This window comes from Triticum urartu, unplaced genomic scaffold (assembly GCF_056163025.1).
Source record: "Triticum urartu cultivar PI428250 unplaced genomic scaffold, HENAU_Tu73 scaffold2, whole genome shotgun sequence".
NCBI lineage: Eukaryota > Viridiplantae > Streptophyta > Magnoliopsida > Poales > Poaceae > Triticum > Triticum urartu.
Window position 1 is genome coordinate 1,749,080 of NW_028260368.1, and position 23,670 is coordinate 1,772,749.

A 23,670-nucleotide genomic window follows, 5' to 3' on the forward strand; every position below is an offset into this window, starting at 1 on the left:
AAAACAGCAGTAGCAGCTGCAACAGGAGCTGAATATGCAACAGCAATCCAAGGACGCATACCCAGACGGAAACTAAGTTCCCACTCACGACCCATATAACAAGCTACACCAAGTAAGAAGTGTAGAACAATTAGCTCATAAGGACCACCATTGTATAACCACTCATCAACAGATGCAGCTTCCCAAATTGGGTAAAAGTGCAATCCGATCGCCGCAGAAGTAGGGATAATAGCACCAGAGATAATATTGTTTCCATAAAGTAAAGAACCAGAAACAGGCTCACGAATACCATCAATATCTACTGGAGGGGCAGCGATGAAGGCGATAATAAATACAGAAGTTGCGGTCAATAAGGTAGGGATCATCAAAACACCGAACCATCCGATGTAAAGACGATTTTCAGTGCTAGTTATCCAGTTGCAGAAGCGACCCCACAGGCTTGTACTTTCGCGTCTCTCTAAAATTGCAGTCATGGTAAGATCTTGGTTTATTCAAATTGCAAGGACTCCCAAGCACACGTATTAACTAGAATATAGATAATAGAAGGCTTGTTATTTAACAGTATAACATAGACTATATACCAATGTCAACCAAGTCAGCCCAAAGATTAGCTATCCATATAACTAAATTAACCAAACCAATAATTTTGTATTTGTAAATGAAGTGAGTCAAAGTGAAAAACTTTGATGGGTCTTTTCTATATGGGTTGCCCGGGACTCGAACCCGGAACTAGTCGGATGGAGTAGATAATTCTTCCTTGTTACAATAGAGAAAAATCCCTCCCCAAATCGTGCTTGCATTTTTCATTGCACACGACTTTCCCTATGTAGAAATAGCCAATTTCTATTCCAAAGAGGAAGTTCTACTAATTTTTTTAATTAGTAAGTTGATTCACCTACTCTTTATTATAATAAAAAGAACATTTCAGAATGAAAAATAGAAAAGTTTTTTCTTGATCATTTATCAACCCTTTCCTGTTTCTTAATTTCGTCTAATGATTAATTAAGAGGGTTGACCAGGTCATTGATACGTATAATATCCAAATACCAAATACGCTCAGTGTGTGATCCACAGAAAGAAAAAAGAGTTGTTTTGGTGAACATCAAAGAAAAAACTTGCTCTTCTTCCATAAAAAATTCTTCTAAAAATGCCGAACCCAATCGTTGCATAAAAGTTCGTACCGTGCTTTTATGTTTACGAGCTAAAGTTCTAGCACATGAAAGTCGAAGTATATACTTTAGTCGATACAAAGTCCGTTTTTTCGAAGATCCACTATGATAATGAAAAAGATTTCTACATATCCGACCAAATCGATCAAGAATATCCCAATCTGATAAATCTGTCCAAATGGGTTTACTAATAGGATGCCCCGATCCAGTACAAAATTGAGCTTTTGATAAGTATCCTATGAGGAGAGTAGCGGGGACTATGGTATCGAATTTTTTCATTCGAGTATCTATTAGAAATGAATTCTCCAGCATTTGATTCCTTACTAACAAAGAACTTTTTTGTACACTTGAAAGGTACCCCATAAAATCGAAGCAAGAGTTTGCTAATTGGTTTATATGGATTCTTCGCGGCTGAGTCCAAAAACAGAAATAATATTGCCAGAAATTGATAAGGTAGCATTTCCATTTCTTCTTCAAAAAAAAAGTGCCTTTTGATGCAAGAATTGCCTTTCCTTGATATCGAACATAATGCATAAGAGGATCCATAAAGAACCATAGGGTTTTCCGAGAAAAACCAGGGTACATTATCCCAAAATGTTCCATCTTCCTAGAAAAGTGGATTCGTTCCAGAAAAGTTCCAGAAGATGCTAATGGTAAGCAAGAAGATTGTTTACGAAGAAACAACAAAAAAAATTCATATTCTGATACATAAGAGTTATATAGGAATTGAAATAGTCTTTTATTTTCTTTTTGAAAAAAAAAAATGGATTTCATTGAAGTAATAAAACTATTCCAATTCGAATAATAGTTGAGAAAGAATCGCAATAAATGCAAAGATGGAACATCTTGGATACGGTATTGAAGGAGTTGAACCAGGATTTCCAAATGGATAGGATAGGGTATTTCTATATGTGATAGATAATCCAAATGCAAAAATTTGTCTTCTAAAAAGGGAAATATTGAATGAATAGAGCGTAAATTCTGAAACTTTGGTATTTCTTTTTCTTTCAGACAAAAAAATTCCCGTAGCGAGAATGGGATTTCCACAACGATCGCAAACCCTTCAGATAGAATCTGAGAATAAAACTCAGAATAAAAATAATTTTTGTAATCCAATAATCGATCTTGGTTAGGATGATTAACCGAGTTATCCAAAAAATTCTGCTGATACATTCGAATAATTAAACGTTTCACAAGTAGTGAACTAAATTTCTTGTTATTACAACTAACAACTATTTCCACAGGTTCAGAACCATTTAATCCATAATGGTGGGCAAATGCATAAATATATTCCTGAAAGAGAAGTGGGTAGACAAAGTATTGTTGACGAGATTTATGTTTTTCTGAATACCCTTCGAATTTTTCCATTTGTATTTCTACTTGAATCAGAGAGAAGAAGCATTTCTCGGTTTATCGAATGATGATACATAGTGCAATATGGTCAGAACAGGGTGTTGCATTTTTAATACAAACCCTGGAAAGAAAGGGAGTCTAATCCACAGATCTTTTTCTGCTCCTTTTCTACCCAATTAGTTTATGTTTGTTCTAATTAAAAAAAAAGAACAGAACAAGTTTTTTATTTTTGCAGGCCAATCGCTCTTTTGACTTTGGAATACAGCCTCTTTATCAATATACTGCTTCTTTTACACATTCAATCCATAACATCCCTTATTCAATCCATAATCAAGAATAATTAGGATTTCTAAAAAAAAAAAGAAAAAATAAAGGGTCCACTCATAGGAAAACCCAACCTTTCCCCGCATCCGGCACTAATCTATTTTTAACGTCTAATTAGAGCGGGGAATCATTCCAATTAGGAAGTTCAGCTCGTTGCTTTTTATTTTACCAGAATTGGAGCCAGGCTCTATCCATTTATTCATTAGACCCAGAAAATCGTAATTTTGGATTCCATTCAAAAAAGATTGATTTTATTACGACATGCTATTTTTTCCATTCATTACCTTTGAGGATCAGTCGTGGTCTTCTAGACTCTACCAAGAGTCTGGACGAATTTGTTGTTTCATCCAAATGTGTAAAAGATCATAGTCGCACTTAAAAGCCGAGTACTCTACCATTGAGTTAGCAACCCAGATAAAAAAAGGATCTTAGATACGATCGAAATCCAAAAATCAATGGAATTACACCGCGCGCTTCTGTCAAAACATTGAACTAGCAAGACATCAAAAGATTTTTTTTATCGACCATGAAAAACACTCAAATGCCAAAACGAACAGGTCCGGTGAAATTCCACTAAAGTAAAGTTAAAAAAAGAGCGACCCTAATCACGATGGCCAAATTCTCCTTATTTTTAGCGATTTTTATTAACAAAAAATATATATTATAAAAAATATATATTATATTGTATGAGAATACATGCAAGAGGAACACCCTTATCATTTGAGCGAAGTGTAGGCGGAAAAATTGAATATGGAGTGAGGATAAAGAGACCCATCTATCTACAAATTCTATTTGTTCAATAGACCTTTGTCAATGGAAATACAATGGTAAGAAAACAAATTAGATAGAAAAAGTAAATAAAATAGGGGCTTATGTTGGATTGGCACGATATAATATAAATCCAAATAGGATTAAAAAAGAGGTAAATTGTGTCTAAATAATTAGACAACTAGGAATACTAATAATCTTCTCCTATCCTATTTTTTGATTCATTTAGTTCTTCAATTAACTCAAAGTTCTTTCTTTTTCTTTAAAGAATTCTGCCTTCCTTAAAATATCATAAACAGTTCTTGTTGGTTGAGCACCCTTTTCAAGGAAATAGAGAATAGCTGGAACATTTAAACAAGTTTGATTCTTTATCGGATCATAAAAACCTACTTTTTGAAGATCTCTTCCTTCTCTTCGAGATCGAACATCAATTGCAACGATTCGATAGACAGCTTATTGGGATAGATGTAGATAAACAACGCCCCCCCCTAGAAACGTATATGAGGTTTTCTCCTCATACGGCTCGAGAAAATGATTCGAATTTCTGTCGATAATAATAGAAATTAGACTATGACGTGCATTAATTTCCTTACAGAAAAAACAAATTTCATTTATACTCATGACTCAAGTGGGCTAATTTTGCCTGACAAACTTCGAAGGCAAAATCCTTCCAAAATTTTTGAGTCGTCTTTAAACTCTTTTCTTTGTCTCATTTCGAACGAATTGACTTTTATTCCTTATTCTAATCCAACTCTGTTGTTGAGACAATTGAAAATTGTGTTTACTTGTTCTGGAATCCTTTATCTTTGATTTGTGAAATCCTTGGGTTTAGACATTACTTCGGGAATTCCTATTTTTTTCTTTCAAAAGAGTAGCAACATACCCTTTTTTCTTATTTCCTTCGATAAAGCATTTATCTCTTCTATAGAAATCTAATAAGAGGGATTGATTCTGATATACTTTTATTGGACTTTCTTCTTATTTTAACCTTTCGATTTATTTCTATATTAAGGATAGACTGACAAAGTTGGCCTAATTTATTAGTTTTCACTAACCCTAGATTCTTTCCCTTGATAAAAAAAATTCTGTCCTCTCGAGCTCCATCGTGTACTATGTTACTTAAACCCAGCGCAAATTTGGTTCGGAACGAATAGAACAGGCTATGTCGAGCCAAGAGCATTTTCATTACTATGGAAAAATGATGGATAGCAAAATCCACAATCGATCATGTCCTTCAAGTCGCACGTTGCTTTCTACCACATCGTTTTAAACGAAGTTTTACCATAACAAACATTCCTCTTTTCATTGCAAAGTGGTATAGAGAATTGATCCAATATGGATGGAATCATGAATAGTCATTGGTTTAGTTTTTTTATACTAATTAAAACTTGCTATCTATGGAGCAATATGGATAAAAGAAAGTAAGTATTTATCCGGGAAGCCTCCGCCAAGATCCAATTTATTTAAACCCATATTAAAATTCTATCATATGAATGAAACATAGTTTGAAAAAGACGACTAAACAAGTTTGCTTAAAACTTATTTATTCTTAAATTTCCACCCTCAACGGATGGCTCGAGATGATCAATCTTGAAGTGAGAAAAGAAGGATTGACTCTTCCTCAATAAATAAACTATCAACCTCCAAAAAAGTTTAATTAATTTAATTACTAGAATTAGAATTCTAGTAGTAATATATTTTTTCAGTACCAAAAACAATTAACTATAATAACTAAATAAACTATTCCAATGAAAAGATTGAAAGTTTTTGGTAGTTATAGAATTCTCGTACTTCTTCAACTCGAATACCAAAAGGAAGAAAAAAATATGACTAAGTGATTTTATAGTAGAGGCATATCCTGAATGTGCTTGATAGATCCCATTTTTTCATGAAAATAAAGATAGTCAATTTGACTGGACTTAAGACTTTATTATGTTTTCTGAGAAAGAATAAGATATCATTATTCTCTTTAATAAACTTTTGTCTCGTACGGAATACTATATGATTTCACCGTTTGTTTCATCAGAAACAATCTGGGACGGAAGGATTCGAACCTCCGAGTAACGGGACCAAAACCCGCTGCCTTACCACTTGGCCACGCCCCATTTCGGGTTTTATGCGACACTAATAAACACTAGTATGTTTATTTGTTATTCGTCAATACCATTTCAATTACATAAAAAAGGAGGGATATTCTCTTGCTAGTATTCTACACATGCGGATAATATAGAATCAAAAAAATGCATTGATCATTACATGGAATTCTATTAAGATATTATATGAAAGTCGAATTTATTCCACTCTCATTTGAGAGTGCGAATACAAGGAGGTATTTTGTGTTTGGGAAAGTCCGAAGAAAAAAGATTTTGAATCTGCCTTTTCCTTCTTTCCCTTAAAAAAATAACTCAAGAAAAATCCAATTATTTACTCTACAAGAATGAAATGCTTGTTATGCCTAATATACTTAGTTTAACCTGTATCTGTTTTAATTCTGTTCTTTATCCTACTAGTTTTTTCTTTGCCAAATTACCCGAAGCTTATGCTATTTTCAATCCAATCGTGGATATTATGCCTGTTATACCTCTATTCTTTTTTCTATTAGCCTTTGTTTGGCAAGCTGCTGTAAGTTTTCGATGAAATCTTTAGTACTCTGTATGCCAAATTGAATGATGTGTTCATTCCAAAAAAATTTTAAAATGGGTAAAAGCCGAGAAGTTTTATATTTTTATATTATGAACCTTCGATTCTAAAATTTAAATTCTTCTACATTGAATGGGTAGCTACAGCAATAAATTTGGATCAGCCTTTCTACTCCCCTGCACCTAGGTTGAGCAGGTACCTAAAGGTACCTACACAATACCTAACCACCTAACCCTATTTTTGCTATTGATAAGAGTGCTTATTATAAAAGAATTCTTGCAATTTTTTTCAAGAATTCTTTTTTGCATTTTTAGGTATAAAAAAAAACCATCCTAGTGGATCCGTGTGGTAAGGAAAAACTGGTAATCTATTCCTTAAAAAAAAATCTTGGAGATTATGTAATGCTTACTCTCAAACTTTTTGTTTATACAGTAGTGATATTCTTTGTTTCACTCTTTATCTTTGGATTCTTATCTAATGACCCAGGACGGAATCCTGGACGCGAGGAGTAAAAATTCAGTTTTTTTTTTTCTTATTGGATTTGTTTCGTACATTTATCTATGAGAAAATCCGGGGGTCAGAATTCTTTCCAATTCGAAAGTCCCAAATGATCCAAGGGAGCGGAAAGAGAGGGATTCGAACCCTCGGTACAAAAAAATTGTACAACGGATTAGCAATCCGCCGCTTTAGTCCACTCAGCCATCTCTCCACGTTCCAAAGCGAAAGGTTTCCGTGATATGATATAGGCAAGAAATAAGAAATAACGGTTGCAAAAAACCCCTTTTTTTTCTTTCAAAAGTCTATAAAAATTATATTGCCAATTCCATTTTAATTATATTCTTTTTTCTTAATGTTAATAAAAAAAGAAGAAAATTCTTGTTTTTTCTTTCTAAAAATCGATATTGGCCGAGAGACAATCAAATAGATTTTCTCTTTAGCGGGCATTTCCATATAGGACTTGTTATAATTATAATAAAACAAGCAGGTTATATAAAAAAAACGCTTTTTTTGTCGATTATTTATCAAGAAAGCAAAAAGGGTTCTTATCAAATCCACCATAAAATTGGAAAGAAGCATAAAGTAAGTAGACCTGACTCCTTTAATGATGCCTCTATCCGCTATTCTGATATATAAATTCGATGTAGATGAAATTGTATAAGCGAATTTTTTTTATTTCCTTAGACTTAGACCGCGCAAGACAAGAATTTTTCGCTATTTACGATTTCATATTCTTGTTACTAGATGTTCTATAGGAATAAGAAGAAATCGCAACTCCTTTGCGCTACACATAAAATTGGATTTCGAAGGTCCATTTTTTTTTTTCAGAATCCTCTATTATTTTAGTTCTTCCACCCATGCAATAGAGAGGGAATGGGAAAAGAAGGGTTACTTTTATTTGCATTTTTCCCTTAAAAGATAGACTTTGAAATAGGAGTCTTGGAATAATGCTGAATTCAAAGGTTTATTTCTTTCTATAGTATAAGAAAAACAATTTATTTCTATTTCTATAGTATAAGAAAAACAAATAAATAGTATAAGAAAAACAAATCGAATCAAATTCATGGATTTACCACGACCTCGGTTGTGACTGTGACTCCATAGATAAAAATGGGAAATTTCTCTCTTCGAGACCATTGAAAAAGGGCATTGAACGAGAAAGAAATCGTCCACAGATAATAAAACTATCATATGCCTTGGAAAGTGATATGAGGTGCTCGGAAATGGTTGAAGTAATTGAATAGGAGGATCACTATGACTATAGCCCTTGGTAGAATTCCTAAAGAAGAAAATGATCTATTTGATACTATGGATGACTGGTTACGAAGGGACCGTTTCGTTTTTGTAGGATGGTCTGGCCTATTGCTCTTTCCTTGTGCTTATTTCGCTTTAGGGGGTTGGTTTACAGGGACAACTTTTGTAACTTCTTGGTATACCCATGGATTGGCTAGTTCCTATTTGGAAGGTTGTAATTTCTTAACCGCAGCAGTTTCTACCCCTGCCAATAGTTTAGCACACTCTTTGTTGCTACTATGGGGGCCCGAAGCACAAGGAGATTTTACTCGTTGGTGTCAATTAGGCGGTCTATGGACTTTTGTAGCTCTCCACGGGGCTTTTGCACTAATAGGTTTCATGTTACGCCAATTTGAACTTGCTCGGTCTGTTCAATTGCGGCCTTATAATGCAATCTCATTCTCTGGTCCAATTGCTGTTTTTGTTTCTGTATTCCTTATTTATCCACTGGGGCAATCTGGTTGGTTCTTTGCGCCGAGTTTTGGCGTAGCAGCGATATTTCGATTCATCCTTTTCTTCCAAGGATTTCATAATTGGACGTTGAACCCATTTCATATGATGGGAGTTGCCGGAGTATTAGGTGCGGCTCTGCTATGCGCTATTCATGGAGCGACCGTAGAAAACACTCTATTTGAGGACGGTGATGGTGCAAATACCTTCCGTGCTTTTAACCCAACTCAAGCTGAAGAAACTTATTCAATGGTCACTGCTAACCGCTTTTGGTCCCAAATCTTTGGTGTTGCTTTTTCCAATAAACGTTGGTTACATTTCTTTATGCTATTTGTACCCGTCACCGGTTTATGGATGAGTGCTATTGGCGTAGTTGGCTTGGCTCTGAACTTACGTGCCTATGACTTTGTTTCCCAGGAAATCCGTGCAGCGGAAGATCCTGAATTTGAGACTTTCTACACCAAAAATATTCTTTTAAACGAGGGTATTCGTGCGTGGATGGCAGCTCAGGATCAGCCTCATGAAAATCTTATATTCCCTGAGGAGGTTCTACCACGTGGAAACGCTCTTTAATGGAACTTTCGTTTTAGCTGGTCGTGACCAAGAAACCACCGGCTTTGCTTGGTGGGCTGGGAATGCCAGACTTATCAATTTGTCCGGTAAACTGCTTGGAGCTCATGTAGCTCATGCCGGATTAATCGTATTCTGGGCCGGAGCAATGAACCTATTTGAAGTGGCCCATTTCGTACCAGAAAAGCCCATGTATGAACAAGGGTTGATTTTACTTCCACACTTAGCTACTCTAGGTTGGGGAGTAGGGCCAGGGGGGGAAGTTCTAGATACTTTTCCGTACTTTGTATCTGGCGTACTTCACCTAATTTCCTCCGCAGTCTTAGGCTTCGGTGGCATTTATCACGCGCTTCTGGGACCCGAGACTCTTGAGGAATCTTTTCCATTCTTTGGTTATGTCTGGAAAGATAGAAATAAAATGACTACAATTTTGGGTATTCACTTAATTTTGTTAGGTCTAGGTGCTTTTCTTCTAGTACTCAAGGCTCTTTATTTTGGCGGTGTATATGATACCTGGGCCCCTGGGGGGGGAGATGTAAGAAAAATTACCAATTTGACCCTTAGTCCCAGTGTTATATTTGGTTATTTACTAAAATCTCCTTTTGGTGGAGAAGGGTGGATTGTTAGTGTAGATGATTTAGAAGATATAATTGGTGGGCATGTATGGTTGGGTTTTATTTGTGTATTTGGCGGAATTTGGCATATTTTAACCAAACCCTTCGCATGGGCTCGCCGTGCATTTGTATGGTCTGGAGAAGCTTACTTGTCTTATAGTTTAGCTGCTTTATCTGTCTTTGGTTTTATCGCTTGTTGTTTTGTATGGTTCAATAATACAGCTTATCCGAGTGAGTTTTATGGACCCACCGGGCCAGAAGCTTCTCAAGCTCAAGCATTTACTTTTCTAGTTAGAGACCAGCGTCTTGGAGCTAATGTGGGATCCGCTCAAGGACCCACAGGTTTAGGTAAATATCTAATGCGTTCCCCAACTGGGGAGGTTATCTTTGGAGGGGAAACTATGCGTTTTTGGGACCTTCGTGCTCCATGGTTAGAACCTCTAAGGGGCCCCAACGGTTTGGACTTGAGTAGGTTGAAAAAAGACATACAACCTTGGCAAGAACGACGCTCAGCAGAATATATGACCCACGCTCCTTTAGGCTCTTTAAATTCCGTGGGTGGCGTAGCTACCGAGATCAATGCAGTTAATTATGTCTCTCCTAGAAGTTGGTTATCAACTTCTCATTTTGTTCTAGGATTCTTCTTTTTTGTGGGCCATTTATGGCATGCAGGAAGAGCCCGAGCTGCTGCAGCAGGTTTTGAAAAGGGAATCGATCGTGATTTGGAACCTGTTCTTTACATGAACCCTCTTAACTAAGATTTTCTTATTTATACCTGTTCTACTTTTTTTCTGTTCTGGCTCGGTTATTCCATCTAGCCGAGCCATTCATTCCTTTTTATGAAAGAAAGATAAGGGACAGAAAAAAAAAATAAATAAAAATGAAAGAAACAAACGTATTCAATAAGCAAAAGGAGAGAGAGGGATTCGAACCCTCGATAGTTCCTAGAACTATACCGGTTTTCAAGACCGGAGCTATCAACCACTCAGCCATCTCTCCACAGCCTAATCCTTATTTTACTCCTACAAATAGAACATAGCCATATAAAAAATAAAAAGATTTATTAGCCTCTAGAAAGATATCAGATACAAGTTCCTTTTCGATATATCTCTGTATACTGTATACACGGATACAGGATCCGCTATACCCGCTTGTGAAATAAAGAGTAAATAATCTCTTCTCACCCCCATATCCAAATAAAAAAGCGGTTTAAGTAATAAATTTGAATTAAAGAGAAGAATCAATGGATTCATGATTAAACCCCTCCTACTTCTTGTATTTTTTTACAATTTTGGTTTAAGTGAGGGATCAAATATGTAGTCAACTTTATTTGATGGTAGCTTGGAGGATTAGAAATATGACTATTGCTTTCCAATTAGCTGTTTTTGCATTAATTGCGACTTCCTCAGTCTTAGTAATTAGTGTACCCCTTGTATTTGCTTCTCCTGATGGTTGGTCAAATAATAAAAATGTTGTATTTTCCGGTACATCATTATGGATTGGACTAGTCTTTCTCGTAGCTATTCTGAATTCTCTCATTTCTTAAATGAAATTTGGTTAATATTTATTAACCCCATAAAAAAGAAATAATAAAGGCCATTTCTTCTAAAAAATTAGAATAGTGAGACGTATTAAAACGCAATTTGCGTTCCGAATTGCTAGCTCTTCTCTTTCAGTATTATGAAATTCCATTCCCATTAGAATATTCATTGACAGATAATAAAAAAAGGAAAACTCTAATATAATAGAAAATGAAATGAAACGGTCGACCCAGACATAGAAGGTCGACCCAGGCGGATATACGCTATAAAATATATACCGTAGCGAGCGTAGTTCAATGGTAAAATATCTCCTTGCCAAGGAGAAGATACGGGTTCGATTCCCGCCGCTCGCCCGCTTAATTTATCAAAGTACTATGATAAAAAGTTTAGTCTAGTTAACTGTTTAACTACTTATATTAAATTAAGTATTAATTAGGTGTTAGTCTAGTGCCGTATCCCTTACTATCTTACCCTTCCTTTGCATCCCACTCAAAAAAAGAGGGCGCTCCAGAGGCAGAAATAGAACTCGCCAACAGAGCTCCAAAAATTGGGTATTAACTGAGACAAACAACGGGCAAACTTTTTTTAAAGGGAAGGGAGAGGTAGACTGTCCCTTTCGTTTCATTTTTATTTTCTGCAGGGTAGGGAGAGGCCTTGCGCCTTCTTTTTTTGAAGGCAAGTGACTTCGCAAACTGCTCAATTTTGCCCTCTAGGGCCGGGAACTAATGAATAAAAAAGGGTTGGATACGCCCCTCTACCATACATATCTAGAGAAATAGAATAGTCCTTTTATACAGACTGCTAAGTGCGGAGACGGGAATCGAACCCGTGACCTCAAGGTTATGAGCCTCGTGAGCTACCAAACTGCTCTACTCCGCTCTGGAGTACCAGAAACTGGTGGACAAAAAAGGCTTGAATACAAGCCTCTAACATGTCTAGACAAATAGAATACTCCTTTTATACAGAATGGAGCGGGTAGCGGGAATCGAACCCGCATCGTTAGCTTGGAAGGCTAGGGGTTATAGTCGACGTTGGTTGATTATTTTTAACGTCTCTAATTCAAAACCGAACATGAAATTTTGATTTCATTCGGCTCCTTTATGGATATTCTCACCACTTAACATCTATGTCAGCTTTTCTATTTGAATGGAACCAAAGCTCTCCGCTTTCTAGATGATCCTTATAGAGTAGGAGATAGAAATTCTATCTAAATTCATCTAATCTACTTACTTCGTTCCCTAATTTCATTCAAGAGATCCTGAGGAAAAGAATTGGGTTTCCACCGAGCTGAAACAATATGCGGATGGTTCTAGTAAACCAAAACTATCGTTTTTTAGCTATTTGGCTTCCTTATTCCTTATTTTAAGAAGATTTAGTTACGATTGGAAATCAACTTTTTTGTATCTTCATCCATAGATCCTTTACTCATATTTTCAAAATTGGAATACTTAATCCAATGCAAAATTATGCTTCGCGACTCTGTACTCATAATCCTATTTTTATTTTGGATGCAATTTAAATTAGTCTTTGGATACAAATCGCCAGAATGTATATTCTTCCTCAATATGCTATTGAGAGGAAAAGGATTTAATCCTTTATAAGAACTAAAGTTTTCATCGGAATATAAAAATAAAAAACTTAAGGATGCCTTAAGTATATCATTTCAAATTCAGTTATTAATAGAACGAATCACACTTTTACCACTAAACTATACCCGCTACATTGTAGATTATGGTATAAATGGTACCCTTTGTCAAGGATAGCCATTTGACAAGAAGGCTAATTCCCCCTTATTGAATCAGATGGAGAAGGTTCATGACACTGAGCCGTTGGTACTTCTACTTCGATCGCTCGCCTTTACTTTAGGATTTAGATAGCCCCTCTGGTCTGTAAAAAAAATCTTTTCTTACCATGCTAATAGCGCCTGAACCAAATGTATTTATTTTGATTAGGATCCTATTCTACGGTTACGACTACAATAATAATTATTTACTTTGCAAGGACGTAAGTGTGTCAGACTGCTAAATTGTTTTATTATTCCTACAATATAAACTAGGGGATATAGGGGGTAACACTGTCCCTATAAATTCCTTTTTTCCTTTTCTTTTTTGTCCAGAATTGAACAAAAAAGAAATTATGGAAGATGTTTTCTTCCCCCATTAAGTCCGAGCCATAGAGTAAGAGTGAGATGAGTTTTCCAAATTCATCATAGACTTTCCCTATGGCTTGATAGAAGTAAGCAGCAAAGAGTCGTAACTTAAAGAAAAAAACGGACAGGGCCGACAGATTTACCTGATGTAAAGAAGATCCTAAAAGTCTCTGATTAGTCGACTCTCTCCATTTAACACTTTCCTCTCTCTCCTTTTTTCCACTGACTCAATTCTAGTTTATTAGATTCTTGTTTAAAAGAATGCAAAAAGTTCAATAGAACTAAGAACACATAAAAAATAGCATAGAGGATCAAGGCCATTACCAAAAGTTCCTCCCAAGGATCCTATATCCTATTGGGTATCTGTTCCCCGCCTTTTCCCGCTAGGATCGGAAATCTTATATTTTCCATATCCATATACCGTTGAATCCTTGGGGTTCCAGAATCCGCCTATTTTACTAGTCTTCGGAAACGGAAAACCCTGAACCAAGAAGAGTTGGATATGTTATGTAGGGTATGTTTTTTTTTATTAATTTTATTTTGAGCTCTCAAGATATCGATATATACATATACAATCTCTACATAATGTCTCTCTCTCTATCTCTATATATTATATATATAATATGTACATTATGCAGTAGACCCATAATGGGAAATCCAAGTGGCTAATTTTTGAATTAAATAAAAAGCCCTTTTAACTCAGTGGTAGAGTAATGCCATGGTAAGGCATAAGTCATCGGTTCAAATCCGATAAAGGGCTTTTTAAATTAGTGGTAGAGTAATCTCGTGCTAAGACGTAAGTCGTTGGTTCGAATCTGATAGAGTACTTTTCTACTAAATTGATTCACTTTTTTTCTTTGTTTTTGAAACTTTCTCTATATTTTTAGAGAATTTTATGACTTAGTGCGGGATGGATGCATTTTTGGTATGAACACTAAATGAAGCACGGAGAATTAATCTATAACGATCAACTAAAAAAAATCCTAGATGAAAACATAACAGAAAAGTTGGAAAAACTCTTTGCTTTGGATCTATTTATACTTTTCGAGTATATTGACAATTCCAAAAAACTGCTCATACTATGATTATAGTATAATCACGAGCGGTTGTATATGGCCCTATCGTCTAGTGATGCCCCTATCGTCTAGTGGTTCAGGACATCTCTCTTTCAAGGAGGCAGCGGGGATTCGACTTCCCCTGGGGGTAGGGAGTATTATGAAAGGAGGTTAATCATAGATTAGCAAAAACCCTAGAATAAATTCTTCCTGGGTCGATGCCCGAGTGGTTAATGGGGACGGACTGTAAATTCGTTGACAATGTCTACGCTGGTTCAAATCCAGCTCGGCCCAAACCAAAAATCTAGGGCTTCGTGAGTATGAACTAAATCCTTTTGTTTTTCTTCCATAAAATAAAATGTCTGATCTATAGAAATAAAAGATAAAGAAAAAAGGGAAATTTTTTTTTCTAATCCATATCTCTCTCATTCCTTTCTTACAAACAAAAGAGTTTTTCTTATTGAAGGCTGGATTATTATCCATTTTTAGTGATAAAAAATCACGACATACTAGTTATGTCACTCTCACTATACCCACGTATAATATAATATGTGGGTATGTAGTATATGATTCGTCTATTTCTTAGAGTACGAAAGACGAATCGAATCTTCTTATGGTTCTATTTAAGAATGGGTATGCCATACACCCCGCGGGGATTGTAGTTCAATTGGTCAGAGCACCGCCCTGTCAAGGCGGAAGCTGCGGGTTCGAGCCCCGTCAGTCCCGAACTAGGGTTCAATGAATGGAGAAATTGATATTTCCTTTTTCCATGAAAAAAAGGGGCAGGGAGCAAGATCAAATACCCACAGGGCACCCTTACTTCACTTTTTTATTTTGCATCTCTCATTAAAGAGGGAGGGAGGGCATATAGGAATTTTTTTTTCACTACTCCCAATCGATAAAGAAAGACACACATACGATATGTGGATTAGTAGAATTTAGGATATTATATTACTCTATCTTTCTTTATGATGATACCATCCTCATCTTAATTTCCTATTCCACTCTTATGGAATAGAGTACCGGTATTTTACCGGAATCCATACATAAATCGTATTCCCTTTTTATTTCAGACCTCTTTTCCCCATCTCACTTCTACTGCTTATTTGGATGTCTATGTGACCCATAGAAAGTGAAAGTTGGTCATATAATACATACATAATTGTATGTATAACTATAAGAAAAAGGAAGGGAAATTGTATAAGATTAAGAAAGTATAAGATTAAGAAAGCTCGTGGGTTAGAGATATAGAAAAGAAAAAGTAGAAAAGGATTAAAAAAGAGGGAATTCCTAATCCAATCAAAAAACCCATTTTGGTCTTAGTGTGGATAGAGGATCTTCCTATGTTATACTATATAACTCTCATCCGTGAAATATAACTCTCATCCATGAATTGATTTGATAGATCCGATATTCATAATATTGAATTGATTCAGTATTATCAGAATGCAAGCCCTACCCTTGAATTTACAAGATACCCCTTTTTCCTCTCCATGGGATTACATCCCGAGTTATTGTGAAAATAAAAAATAAAGAGGTTATGGAAGTCAATATTCTCGCATTTATTGCTACTGCACTGTTCATTCTAGTTCCTACTTCTTTTTTACTTATTATTTATGTAAAAACAGTCAGCCAAAATAATTAATTGGAATTCCAATTAATCATTGAAGAAATTAAAAAGGGATTAAATAAAAAAAATCCAAGTCTTAAATGAAAGGATCTGGTTGGAATCTTAAAGTGTGGTAGAAAGAACTACATATAGTTTTTTCTACGACACTTTAGATTCTTTCTATTATATTATCTTTGAATCTACATAGAATAGATTAGTAGATTGAAATAGTTAAGTAGTCTAATTCAATTTCTTTTTTCATTGCATCCACTTAATTTCAATCAGGTCAAAATAAAAAAATCTAAGACAATTCTTGACCAAAGAATCCATGGAAGGAAAGAAAAATAATATGAAGAATAGACTATAGTAAAAAGTAAAAGGAAATGGAAAATGTGTGATATGCCGTGAATAGTTCCGTGGAAGAAAGTCTAATTTTCTTATGTATAGAACTTTTTTTAACCATTCGTCATTTCTAGTAGAAATTCTGAATTGGTATAATGGCTCTTTCTTACATTACAACTTACAATACAAGAGTTTCTTACAGGAGTGAAACAAAACTAAAGAAAAAGATTAAAGAATAACGTTTGACAAAATGATTAATGCAAAATGATCCATTAAAGAAAAGAATTGATACAACAATTTGATTACTTAATCAATTAGTAGTATCCCTAGAGTCCACTCCTTCCCCATACTACTAGTGAAAGAGAAAATGTAAAGACTACCATTAAAGCAGCCCAAGCGAGACTTACTATATCCATCTAAATTATGTCTCCTATTTCTATGAAGGGATTATTCTACTATTGATCAATAATCATAGTGGAATCAAGGGTACAGAGTCAAAAAGGGATTCCGCCCTAAGGCCATGGATCAATCAGTTCAAGGAATTTACTCCTAACAAATTCTTATAGGAATTCTGGTAGAATTAGAGAGCATTAAAAATACGAGATACTATAGCCCTTTTTTCCTTAAAAAAGAAAGAGTACGGGAATGATGTCCTGAATAGAAGAAGCGGGAATAGGAAGATTTTTTATTCCTTTTGTTACTCTTTTTTTTTTTTTTAAGCAAAGGACGCCCGAATATACCATAAAATTATCGATAGATAAATATTTATTGGATACCTACCTTACCTAATGTTTATTTTTGACCTAAACCCTGCAGCCTTGCTTTGTATCATTCTATGAAAGAATGAAGAGATTTTATCCATAATACAACTCCTAAATTGATTTTTGATCGACCTATTTAATCTGATTCTCGTTAGAATTAAGTAGTCCTTACTTTAGTGTATGTAGGTAACATAAGATGTACGATAAAAAAATGTATAATAATTAGTAAGTCTTGATATTCTTTCGTGGAGTCCCTTCTTGAATCTTAGATTGAAAAAAAAAAAGAATGCCCCTTAGGGACCTTTCTTTGGATACCAAGATTTCTGACATCTTATCCTCGTATTTTAAAATTATCAAATCGAATCTCAATTAAGAACCAATTCAAATTCATATAATAAAAGAATAAGGAAACACTACCTCACCCCTATTGATAACCATTTTGGCCACTACCGTCAAAACAAACCCTAACCCTAGTTTGAGGATAGAACTATGGTATGGTTTCTCTAAACCCAGTATCGGCAGGCCCAGTTACTCTCTTGCCCGAACTTATGCGAAGTAAAAATTTATCGAATTCGATCAGCACTATAAAAAAAACCTAAGTATTTTATTGATCAGGCGGCACCCAGATTTGAACTGGGGATAAAGGATTTGCAGTCCCCTGCCTTACCGCTTGGCCATGCCGCCAAAAAATCCGATCAAAAATCTAGAAAACAGCAAGTATTCATCCACGTTTTCTTACGAAAAGCCCCTTTTATTTTGAATATAATTCTACTTACTTTTTTCCAATCTTTTTCAAAAAATCTATTCCTGCTTTTTTTGATCCAGTTTCTATTATTCTCCTCGATAGATTCTATCTTAAAACATACATTGTTAACACAATAAAACTTCCCATTTCTTTCTATTGAGATGAAAAAGAAGAAAAAGTGGATTTCTATTCACAGGCTGCAAAATTCAGAATAAATTGGAACCGTTAACTAGAATTCTCTTTTTTTTATTGCAGTAGTGAACTACTCTTAAATCGGTATTATCTCCCCCCCCTTCAATGGCATAATAAAATATTATGGCTTTATGCTTAATCCGTGTATAGGTAAACTTTAGGTCCGAACAGCATTATTATCCAAAGATCCCCTTTATGTACATATCTCTATGGGGAATCATGCTTTAATTTTTCAAAGTATTAAATTAAATATCTTGAATAAAAAAAGGAAATTTGCTCTGATATAGAGTATAACCTGACTATCTTGGCGTACCCAAGTGAAATTACGATAAAAGAAAAGCATGGATATGGGGAGAGGTGGATAACTAGATTGGCATGTACTTAAAAAAGGGACTTACTTTATTTTAGAATTCCACAATGAAATACTGAATTTTCTAGCAATTATACTACTCCGATCCGAAATAAAAAAGAACCCTCAAATTATTTTGAGAAATTAAAGTAAGCACGCTATTCTAAATCGAAGTAAAGTCAAACTTTCTAGTATATTATATTACGGCTTTATTACATTCATAGAAAGGAGATAAAATGAGAAATCTTTGCCATCCAATCTGATTAGAATATCATAACATAAAGTATAAGTGGCAGAATTTTTTTTGTAGGAATGTTTTATCAATTCATTTTCATTTCATTTGTACCCCTGGCAAACTCGAACTTTCGTCCAAATGGTCTCTATTCATATGTATGAAATACATATATGAAATACGTATGTGGAGTTCCCTAGAATTTCATGTGATTCAGTAAACAGAATATAGATTCCATGATTGCTAGATCGATCCATAGGGATTGATGAAGAGTGAGCTGATAATGGAATTTTTCTTTGATAAACAGGAAACTTAAGATTAAGATGCTCCGGAATGGAAACGAGGGAATGTCCACAATACCCGGATTTAGTCAGATCCAATTCGAGGGATTTTGTAGGTTCATTAATCAAGCCTTGGCAGAAGAACTTGACAAGTTTCCAACAATTAAAGATCCAGATCACGAAATTGCATTTCAATTATTTGCGAAAGGATATCAACTGCTAGAACCCTCGATAAAAGAAAGAGATGCTGTGTATGAATCACTCACCTATTCTTCCGAATTATATGTATCTGCGAGATTAATTTTTGGTTTCGATGTGCAAAAGCAAACCATTTCTATCGGAAACATTCCTATAATGAATTCCTTAGGAACCTTTATTATAAATGGAATATACCGAATTGTGATCAATCAAATATTGCTAAGTCCTGGTATTTACTACCGCTCGGAATTAGATCATAAGGGAATTTCTATCTACACTGGCACTATAATATCAGATTGGGGGGGGAGATCGGAATTAGCAATTGATAAAAAAGAAAGGATATGGGCTCGCGTGAGTAGAAAACAAAAGATATCTATTCTAGTTCTATCATCAGCTATGGGTTCGAATCTAAGAGAAATTCTGGATAATGTTTCCTACCCTGAAATTTTCTTGTCTTTCCCGAATGCTAAAGAGAAGAAGAGGATTGAGTCAAAAGAAAAAGCTATTTTGGAGTTTTATCAACAATTTGCTTGTGTAGGTGGGGACCTGGTATTTTCGGAGTCCTTATGCGAGGAATTACAAAAGAAATTTTTTCAACAAAAATGTGAATTAGGAAGGATTGGTCGACGAAATATGAATCGGAGACTTAATCTTGATATTCCTCAGAACAATACATTCTTGTTACCACGAGATGTATTGGCCGCTACGGATCATTTGATTGGAATGAAATTTGGAACGGGTATACTTGACGATGACGATATGAATCACTTGAAAAATAAACGTATTCGTTCGGTTGCGGATCTGTTACAAGATCAATTCGGATTGGCTCTTGGTCGTTTACAACATGCAGTTCAAAAAACTATTCGTAGAGTATTCATACGTCAATCGAAACCGACTCCCCAAACTTTGGTAACTCCAACTTCAACTTCAATTTTATTAATAACTACTTATGAGACCTTTTTTGGCACATACCCGTTATCTCAAGTTTTTGATCAAACGAATCCATTGACACAAACTGTTCATGGGCGAAAAGTGAGTTGTTTAGGTCCTGGAGGGTTGACGGGGAGAACCGCAAGTTTTCGGAGCCGAGATATTCATCCGAGTCACTAAGGGCGTATTTGTCCAATTGACACGTCTGAAGGAATCAATGTTGGACTTACTGGATCCTTAACAATTCATGCGAGAATTGATCACTTGTGGGGATCCATAGAGAGTCCGTTTTATGAAATATCTGCTGAGAAAGCAAAAGAAAAAAAAGAGAGACAGGTGGTTTATCTATCACCAAATAGAGATGAATATTATATGATAGCAGCAGGAAATTCTTTGTCCTTGAATCAAGGTATTCAGGAAGAACAGGTTGTTCCGGCTAGATACCGTCAAGAATTCTTGACTATTGCATGGGAACAGATTCATGTTAGAAGTATTTTTCCTTTCCAATATTTTTCTATTGGGGGTTCTCTCATTCCTTTTATTGAGCACAATGATGCGAATCGGGCTTTAATGAGTTCTAATATGCAGCGCCAAGCAGTTCCGCTTTCTCGGTCCGAGAAATGCATTGTTGGAACTGGATTGGAACGCCAAACAGCTCTAGATTCGAGGGTTTCCATTATAGCCGAACGCGAGGGAAAGATCATTTCTACTGATAGTCATAAGATACTTTTATCAAGTAGTGGGAAGACTATAAGTATTCCTTTAGTTAACCACCGTCGCTCTAACAAAAATACTTGTATGCACCAAAAACCCCGGGTTCCACGGGGTAAATCCATTAAAAAAGGACAAATTTTAGCAGAAGGAGCTGCTACAATTGGGGGCGAACTTGCTTTAGGAAAAAACGTATTAGTAGCTTATATGCCATGGGAAGGTTACAATTTTGAAGACGCAGTACTAATTAGCGAACGTTTGGTATATGAAGATATTTATACCTCTTTTCACATCCGGAAATATGAAATTCAGACGGATACGACAAGCCAGGGCTCCGCTGAAAAAATCACTAAAGAAATACCACATCTAGAAGAACATTTACTCCGCAATTTGGACAGAAATGGAGTTGTTAGGTTGGGATCCTGGGTAGAAACTGGTGATATTTTAGTAGGTAAATTAACGCCTCAGATAGCGAGCGAATCATCTTATATCGCGGAAGCTGGATTATTACGGGCCATATTTGGCCTTGAGGTTTCCACTTCAAAAGAAACTTCTCTGAAATTACCTATAGGTGGAAGAGGGCGCGTTATCGATGTGAAATGGATCCAAAGGGACCCGCTCGACATAATGGTTCGTGTATATATTTTACAGAAACGTGAAATCAAAGTTGGGGATAAAGTAGCCGGAAGACATGGGAATAAAGGGATCATTTCCAAAATTTTGCCTAGGCAAGATATGCCCTATTTGCAAGATGGAACACCCGTTGATATGGTCTTCAATCCCTTAGGAGTACCCTCCCGAATGAATGTGGGACAAATATTTGAAAGCTCGCTCGGATTAGCGGGGGATCTGCTAAAGAAACATTATAGAATAGCACCCTTTGATGAGAGATATGAGCAAGAGGCTTCAAGAAAACTTGTGTTTTCAGAATTATATGAAGCCAGTAAAGAAACAAAAAATCCATGGGTATTTGAACCCGAGTACCCGGGAAAAAGCAGAATATTTGATGGAAGAACAGGCGACCCCTTTGAGCAACCTGTTCTAATAGGGAAGTCCTATATCTTAAAATTAATTCATCAAGTTGATGAGAAAATTCATGGGCGTTCTACTGGGCCCTACTCACTTGTTACACAACAACCGGTTAGAGGAAGAGCCAAGCAAGGGGGACAACGAGTAGGAGAAATGGAAGTTTGGGCTTTAGAAGGATTTGGTGTTGCTCATATTTTACAAGAGATACTTACTTATAAATCTGACCATCTTATAGCTCGCCAAGAAATACTTAATGCTACGATCTGGGGAAAAAGAATACCTAATCATGAGGATCCTCCAGAATCTTTTCGAGTGCTCGTTCGAGAACTACGATCTTTGGCTCTAGAACTGAATCATTTCCTTGTATCTGAAAAGAACTTCCAGGTTAATAGGGAGGAAGTTTGATCGGAATAAATATAAATTCTTTTCTTATTTCTATTTTATGATTGACCAATATAAACATCAACAACTTCAAATTGGACTCGTTTCCCCTCAACAAATAAAGGCTTGGGCTAACAAAAACCTACCTAATGGAGAAGTCGTTGGCGAAGTCACAAGGCCCTCTACTTTTCATTATAAAACCGATAAACCAGAAAAAGATGGATTGTTTTGCGAAAGAATCTTTGGACCCATAAAAAGCGGGATTTGCGCTTGTGGCAATTCTCGAGCGAGCGGAGCTGAAAACGAAGACGAAAGATTTTGCCAAAAATGCGGGGTCGAATTTGTGGATTCTCGGATACGAAGATATCAAATGGGATACATCAAACTCGCATGTCCCGTGACTCATGTGTGGTATTTGAAAGGTCTTCCTAGTTATATCGCGAATCTTTTAGATAAACCTCTTAAGAAGTTGGAGGGCCTAGTATACGGCGATTTCTCTTTTGCTAGGCCCAGCACTAAAAAACCCACTTTTTTACGATTACGAGGTTTATTCGAAGAGGAAATTGCATCCTGTAACCACAGCATTTCTCCCTTTTTTTCTACCCCAGGCTTTGCAACATTTCGAAATCGGGAAATTGCGACAGGAGCAGGTGCTATTAGAGAACAATTAGCAGATTTGGATTTGCGAATTATTATAGAGAATTCTTTGGTCGAATGGAAGGAATTAGAAGACGAGGGGTATAGTGGAGATGAGTGGGAAGATAGAAAAAGACGAATAAGAAAAGTTTTTTTGATTAGACGCATGCAATTGGCGAAACATTTTATTCAAACAAATGTAGAACCAGAATGGATGGTTTTGTGCTTATTACCGGTTCTTCCTCCCGAATTGAGACCTATTGTTTATAGGTCTGGAGATAAAGTAGTGACTTCAGACATTAATGAACTTTATAAGAGAGTTATCCGTCGGAACAACAATCTTGCCTATCTATTAAAAAGAAGTGAATTAGCGCCAGCAGATTTAGTAATGTGCCAGGAAAAATTGGTACAAGAAGCCGTGGATACACTTCTTGATAGTGGGTCCCGCGGGCAACCGACGAGGGATGGTCACAATAAAGTATACAAATCACTTTCAGATGTAATTGAAGGTAAAGAGGGAAGGTTTCGCGAGACTCTGCTTGGGAAACGGGTCGATTACTCGGGGCGTTCTGTCATTGTTGTGGGTCCTTCGCTTTCATTACATCAATGTGGATTACCTCTAGAGATAGCAATAAAGCTTTTTCAGCTATTTGTAATTCGCGATTTAATCACGAAACGCGCCACTTCTAATGTAAGGATTGCTAAAAGGAAAATTTGGGAAAAAGAACCCATTGTATGGGAAATACTTCAAGAAGTTATGCGGGGACATCCTGTACTGTTAAATAGAGCACCTACCCTGCATAGATTAGGCATACAGGCCTTTCAACCCACTTTAGTAGAGGGGCGTACT

At 35.9% G+C, this 23,670-nt stretch overlaps 5 non-coding genes across 5 annotated transcripts; 1 reads left to right on the top strand and 4 right to left on the bottom strand.

The window, feature by feature from the left end:
- Positions 1-6,875: 6,875 nt before the first annotated feature.
- TRNAS-GCU (transfer RNA serine (anticodon GCU)) lies at positions 6,876-6,963 on the bottom strand. The gene has a single exon. It is a non-coding gene; the product is annotated as a tRNA-Ser (tRNA).
- A 3,627-nt stretch (positions 6,964-10,590) lies between these two features.
- TRNAS-UGA (transfer RNA serine (anticodon UGA)) lies at positions 10,591-10,678 on the bottom strand. Its single transcript has one exon. It is a non-coding gene; the product is annotated as a tRNA-Ser (tRNA).
- Positions 10,679-12,025: 1,347 nt separating this feature from the next.
- Positions 12,026-12,099, bottom strand: TRNAM-CAU (transfer RNA methionine (anticodon CAU)). The gene has a single exon. It is a non-coding gene; the product is annotated as a tRNA-Met (tRNA).
- A 1,958-nt stretch (positions 12,100-14,057) lies between these two features.
- On the top strand, positions 14,058-14,129 carry TRNAT-GGU (transfer RNA threonine (anticodon GGU)). The gene has a single exon. It is a non-coding gene; the product is annotated as a tRNA-Thr (tRNA).
- A 3,620-nt stretch (positions 14,130-17,749) lies between these two features.
- On the bottom strand, positions 17,750-17,820 carry TRNAC-GCA (transfer RNA cysteine (anticodon GCA)). The gene has a single exon. It is a non-coding gene; the product is annotated as a tRNA-Cys (tRNA).
- Positions 17,821-23,670: the final 5,850 nt, after the last annotated feature.